Genomic DNA, 6,670 nt, shown 5'->3' with positions numbered 1-6,670 from the left:
GAGCAGCGGTAGGTTTGTGTAAAATGACTCCTAAGTGTTGGCAAATACTGTATTAACAATCAAAGTGTGTTAAGAGCAGTGGTTATGAACTGCCTCACAACACCTCAATAAATGCACTGGTGTCTACGCCCCCGGCTGAAGGTTTGAGGAAACTGTAAACATTTAAGTGATGGACTCTCTCCCAAATGATAAAGCAATTTGTAAAATATGCTAAAATTGCTCAAATTTGGCAATCAGACTTGATAATTGTATCCCCTATTAAGGCTACAATATCTAAAGATGCTGGTTTGAATTTAAGACATGATAGGTAGATGGAGCATTTCAAAATAATAATGTAGTTTATCTTACTGAAAGGAAATATTGCTGAAAGTACTGAACGTGTTCTACATCAAAAAACATGTCAATTATCCCAATCTTGAGCCTCAAAGGCCTGATCTAATGATTTTGGATCCTAAGATATAGCCATCTTAAGAATCTCTATAGTATAGATTCCAATTGGCCAGTCAATGATCTTTGACTACCAGCGTGTACTTCTTTTGGTGCTTAAATTACCTAAAGATTTTAATAACTGTTGCATCAAACAATCTAGTCCTTAAGTTTTAATATTCAATTTCAGATGTGTGTTCTCAGATATCAAACTGGTACAGTAAATGTTAAAGATGAAACGTTCCTTTCCGTAATGATATCCTTGTCAGCTATACAACTCATTCTAAGTATAAAGTCATTTGCTTAGAATCAACCAGCCAGAGATAGCCCTGTGCTGTGGATAATTAGGAGCCGAATCGTCAGCCAACAGCTATATATAGCGAGTTTAAAGTGAGGTGCTGCAGTCCGTTATCAGATCAGAGAGTTCTGAACCTATAATGCATCCTTAGATAATTGAAATTGTGCATTGTTTGATCTGAAACTTCCAGTTTTATGAAGTAAATGCATTGGTAGGAGAAAAGCTCCGGAAGTTCAGTAATGAGATGTGGGACTGCTGACGTCAAGGTTGGATGTGAGATTGCGCACTGACACTCTGGCTCCCTCTGTCTCTCCCCAATCTGCAGCCGTTAAACATCAGCCCTAGGACCAGCACATCAGTCAGAGAGGCGATCGGAGCGAGCCCGTAGCACTGAATTCGAGAAACCGAGCCTACAAAATGCTCGATCGAACGGATGAGTAGGTATTGATGCCTAACCAGTACAGCGAACATGGAGCTTACAATGGAGAATATTGGGAATATCCACGGCGTGACCCAATCAAGCGACCTGATGAACAGTTCTCACAATCGCCAGGCTTCCCACCGTAACCTCACTTCCCACGGCCGGCCTGCCATGGTGTCGAGCATGGCTTCGATCCTGGAAGGAGGCGATTACCGTCCGGAGCACGGCTTGTCTGGTCCCCTGCACCCTGCCATGAGCATGTCCTGTGAAAGCCCACCTGGGATGAGCCTTAGCAGCACTTACACCACGCTGACGCCCCTCCAGCACCTGCCGCCGATCTCGACGGTGTCTGACAAATTCCACCACCCTCATCACCATCACCACCACCACCACCACCATCCGCACCAGAGATTGCCTGGCAATGTCAGTGGCAGCTTCACCCTCATGAGAGACGAGAGGGGTTTACCATCCATGGGCAACCTCTACAGCCCTTACCACAAGGACATGGCGACCATGGGCCAGCCGCTGTCCCCTCTCTCCAATGGACTGGGTACTTTGCACAACTCTCAGCAGCCCCTGACCCCTTACGGCGGACACATGGCCAACGAGAAGATGCTGTCTCCAAATGGCTTCGATTCGCATGCTACTATGCTCAGCAGGGGCGACGAGCACCTTGCTCGGGGGCTGGCGGGGCCAGGAGCCGGGATGATGGCCCATCTGAACGGGATGCACCATCACAGCCACCACCACGGACAAACCAACGGCTCCATGCTCTCGTCCGAGCGCGACCGCCAGGCATCAGTCTCCGGATCTCAAGGCAACAGCTCGAATCAAGTCGAGGAAATCAACACCAAGGAGGTGGCCCAGAGGATCACAGCCGAGCTGAAACGCTACAGCATCCCCCAGGCCATTTTTGCACAGCGAATTCTGTGCCGGTCGCAGGGGACCCTCTCAGACCTGCTGAGGAACCCCAAACCCTGGAGTAAACTCAAATCCGGCCGGGAGACCTTCAGGAGGATGTGGAAGTGGCTTCAAGAACCTGAATTCCAAAGAATGTCTGCCCTAAGGCTTGCAGGTAGGACGGATAGTATACAGAGTTCAGTCGATTTCTTTATATGCCGGGTTTAAAAAAAACATATAATGCAAACTTAAAACACACAAACGCAACAAATACTGAAAACTTTGTGTAGAATGCTGAATGACTTCCCTCTATATAAACTGAAGGAAATGGTTGAAAGTGTCTTTCTACAATTTTTGTATATTAATTTTTCCCTTATTTTATTTATCGCTTTGTATTTCTTTGTCTCTGTTTGACATTGTGTGTGTGTGCGCGCATTACACACACACACATTCACAGTGTTCTCTATTCCTCTCACACTCGTTATTTTACTACAGGATCCCCCAGGGTTTTCCCATTATTGTCCCTTTTCTCTTCCCCTCCCCCATGTTTAGCATATGTAAATATGGTAATAATTATTCGGTACATCAATAGATTTACCTAGCAGATATAAAGGTAGATGTGCTGCTACCTGTTCCAGACATTGCTGCTGTCACACAGAAAGGCCAGTTTGGATTTACTCGCCTATTCTCTCCCATATACGATATATCGAGGGAGCTCTTTCTGTCCATTAGATGATTTGTATTGATAAACACATAGCAAATTTGTTTCCAGCAGATTAGGTTATTCATACTGAAAGAAAGGGATTGTGTCCATTATCCCTGCTGTGTTTTGCTTTTAGAAATAGTGGTAACATCTTATATTGATTATTGGGTAGAAAATAGCTTGAGAAATTTGAATAGGACTAATATCACCGCTGCGTTTTATTAAGGACATTTGGTTTATGTACTCTATATGAAATACGTCATTTCTATTCTATTTGTTCAAAGAACTATTCATTTCTGTAACTGAATGGCATGCGTGCTTTAATGGCCTTTTAAAATGCGTTGTGGGCCACCTAGCGTGGTCATTGTGACAATGTATTTAGTGTACCCACCATCTCTTGGACCCTCTGACACATTGAGCCGCCTCTTCTCGTTAAATAGAAGCACGGACATCTTCAGCACCGTACTGTCCTCAGGTGTATCATCCATGTGGAGCCACGTGTCCCACAATTTACCTGCCCCTTAATTAGGTGCGAATCGAGGCATCTTTTAGTTACAGTCAATGCGCTATTGAAAAGCAGTTAATGTAATGCAGATTGCATTGGTTTTACAAGACTCTGATAAATAAAGATTTAAACTATCCTGAATTGGCTTTTTAAGTGTCTCTGTTGTTAAACTCAATCGAGCGTTTGTGTTTTATTTCTGTTCCAAAATGCATGGGAGAGTTGGGACAAATTAGCACAATAAAGGTCAATGTTACTGGATTGAGTAACATACACAGAAATGAAATGCAAACATTTTTAAATTAAGCGTTTGACAAGAATACAAAGTCTAACCACTGAACGGCGATATGTTTAAAATTATAGCATTAAAGACAGTTTTTCATTTTCGAGTGGTTATTTTCTTAGTGCGGCGCCGATAGAACTTGGCGAGTCTTCTACCACATTTTGAAATCTCCTATTAAATGTTAATAAACCCTCTGTGCCATAATCTAGCCTAACCACTATATTAAAATATGTGGTATGCGCTGCTGCCAGCAAATATTCCTGTGCTGAACGATGATGGAAGTGCTGCAGAGTAACATCTTTCTTTAAGGAAATCCTTGCTTCAAGATTCTTTGTTGTCCCAATTTCTGCACCAGCAATCAGATCAGGTGCAAGTACTTTGGGATTTAAACATATTTCAGGGCATTTTTTAACGTATTACTTATACTAGAATAAATGTTGATTTCCTATTTGGAGTCTTTTGTTCCATATGATCATAAAGGGGCTTGGGAATGTCGTGGCAATGTCCTACTAGTGATATTAAGATATAAATATGTAAAGTAGCAATAGCCAGGATTCTTTACCAGTAGTAAGGGAGACAGAATTGTTCGCGTTTCAAAACCACAAAATCGATAGCTTCGAATTACAATTCGGAATTCATCACAGTCAAAGAAATCGATTTTTAGGGTTGTTCAAATATTTTGAAACGGCAGTACACGGCCAGATAATGTTACAACTGGTGAGACTGCAGAAAAGGAAAAAAAATCACAAATGAACGCGTTAGGGTAGTTTCAGATATTATAGATGTAATTGTCCATTTGCATGTTTAAACAGCAATGATCGGGACACCTCGGAGGATCGATGCGTTTAAGCAGCACGATTTCATTAGGGTTGTAAAGGAAAAGAAGACGATGCGCGAAAAATCGTCGCAATTCCAGCAATGTCTCAAACACTCGCTTAAAACGACCAGGCATGTTCTTGTGGCATCAACTCGAATTTGACCTGTTCGGTGTTAATACAGGTGTTTGTCAATTGTATATTTGAAGGTCCCACATCAATTCTAAAGATTGCAAATGTTCCCATTGCTTAGTACACTAGTGCCCCACCCAAAGTCCAATTTTCTTAGTTTTTAAGTCACAAGTTAATATAAATACAAAGTTCTAGATTCACACATAGCACAAGGTGTACCCGGGTGAACTGCAGCTGATGAATGAGTAGATCGGTTCGTACTAAAGGCCAATGGATGTGCTTTCAGCAGCAGTGTTGCTACATATATTTGGCTAAAGATTGTATCTGTGCAAATACGGTATTACCAACAATAGATATAGCCACACATCAAATCCAATAGATAATACATGACAGACATTTGAAATGGGGGGCGGGGGGGGGGGGGGTCTTACAGCCATTAAAAGGCGCTTTAATACTCAATTTTGGTAGAAAGCCCAGACGTTAGTAAAGATGCACTCAGCAGAGCTTCATTTATACGTGTTGCATGAGATGTTAAGGAGGAGGTGCGACACATTTTCAGGTACCCGATTTATTGCCCCCCCCCCGTCCTCCCCACAGCCTGTACAGGTTACACGAGCAGGACAGAGCACAAAGCAGGGCTGATGCTGCTACTTAATTGAACCCTCCATGCTGATGTGGTTGTGCGAGTCGGTAAATATACAATCAATAAACATGCTGGACGCTGAAATGGCGTTTGCATACGGACCTAACCCTTTCCACTTCACTTTCTTATCCCGTGTCTGTGGACTGTAGATTAACAATCAATTATTTAAAGGATTCTAACGTGTTACTCGTGCCTGGAACTATACGCTGGTGGCCAGCTTGATATCATTTATAAACGAAAATGAACAGATATCCTTGTGTTTTGCAGACAGCAGTATCTACATTGCTTGGAGCCTATGAATTGTTTAAAGATAATACAGTAATCTTTCTCTAGTCATCATTGGTGTTGGTAAAGATACAGATATACACAAGAATTCCTATCAAGTCGATCTATACGTAGATTTGTATACAGATATTTGCTCTAAGTACAGTCCCATGTATATGCGAACACATATTACAGACCATAATATTTATTCGTATGTATCACTGTGTATGCTGAATCTTTCCCAGATATTTGCTCTCAAGTGAAAGTCATACTTAAGCAATATCACGACTTGCAAGTCTACAAATCCTCCACATAAAGGTGCATCTATTATTTACCAGGGTACGTATTATATATTTACATATCAAATAAATTACATGTGTAGAGATCCAGTCCATACGTGTACGACACAGTAATAATGGGGTATCTATAAATGTGAAATTATTATCGATTAGGACTATCAAATAAAGTTGTAGGTTAAGAAGATTTTTCAGCGTTAAAATAACCATTTTTCCGGGGGGGGGGGTGCGGGGGCGATGTGTTTAATGATAGTGTTGCGGCAGTGGGGAGAGAGGGAGGGAATGAGGGGGATGAGAGAGAGAGAGAGAGAGAGAGAGGGCAGCCAGAGCTGGTTTTTGTGCAGTTTGAACTGAGTCAATATTGATCACACAGCAGCTCAGCCTTTGCTACTGGGAGACACACTCTGCTCACAAATGTGATCAAAAGCCTGCAATCCCAAACCACCTCGGCTGGGCTTTCCACAAGACGGATCGGTGCCCACTGCAGTAAATTCTTCTCCCCCACACATCTCCACTGTTCCAATTAACGAAATCAAACCTGCTGCTGGCAGCAGCTACTCAACTTTTACGGGGCAGATCTCCACAAGCTGCACGCGACCTTAGAAGGTCCCGATTTTTAGTGAGCTGGAAATGTAGAAACAGGGCGGGCAGCCGGGGTGATGCTGGGACTGAGAATGGGCTGTGGACTACACTAAAACCAGCTCAAAACGGTGCATTAAGGCTTTACATAGAATATGTCCACAGGATAGTTCTGCAAAGGGCCAGAACATCCCGATTGACTAACGGTTGCCACAACAACGATTGGAAAAAAATAACCCCCACCACACACAAAGACACACACACACAAAAGAAGAGCAGTTTGGCTCTTCCATTACTGGCCTGCGATTGATGAAGTTTCACTAGTAGTTAAAAAGAGAGTAAATCAATAACTATTTTTGACAACCTATCAGCCATTTGTTGCGATATGTTACCAGGATGAGGACCATA

At 42.6% G+C, this 6,670-nt stretch overlaps 1 pseudogene across 1 annotated transcript; it reads left to right on the top strand.

The window, feature by feature from the left end:
* Positions 1 to 1,088: 1,088 nt before the first annotated feature.
* On the top strand, positions 1,089 to 3,309 carry LOC147108163 (one cut domain family member 2 pseudogene; annotated as a pseudogene). The gene has a single exon (XR_015080538.1). The product of XR_015080538.1 is annotated as an one cut domain family member 2 pseudogene (transcript).
* The last annotated feature ends 3,361 nt before the right edge of the window (positions 3,310 to 6,670 follow it).

The sequence above is a fragment of the Somniosus microcephalus genome, chromosome 13, assembly GCF_052327205.1.
Source record: "Somniosus microcephalus isolate GS21.2 chromosome 13, FLI_Smic_1.0, whole genome shotgun sequence".
Lineage (NCBI taxonomy): Eukaryota > Metazoa > Chordata > Chondrichthyes > Squaliformes > Somniosidae > Somniosus > Somniosus microcephalus.
This window is presented reverse-complemented; position numbering and strand designations above follow the sequence as displayed.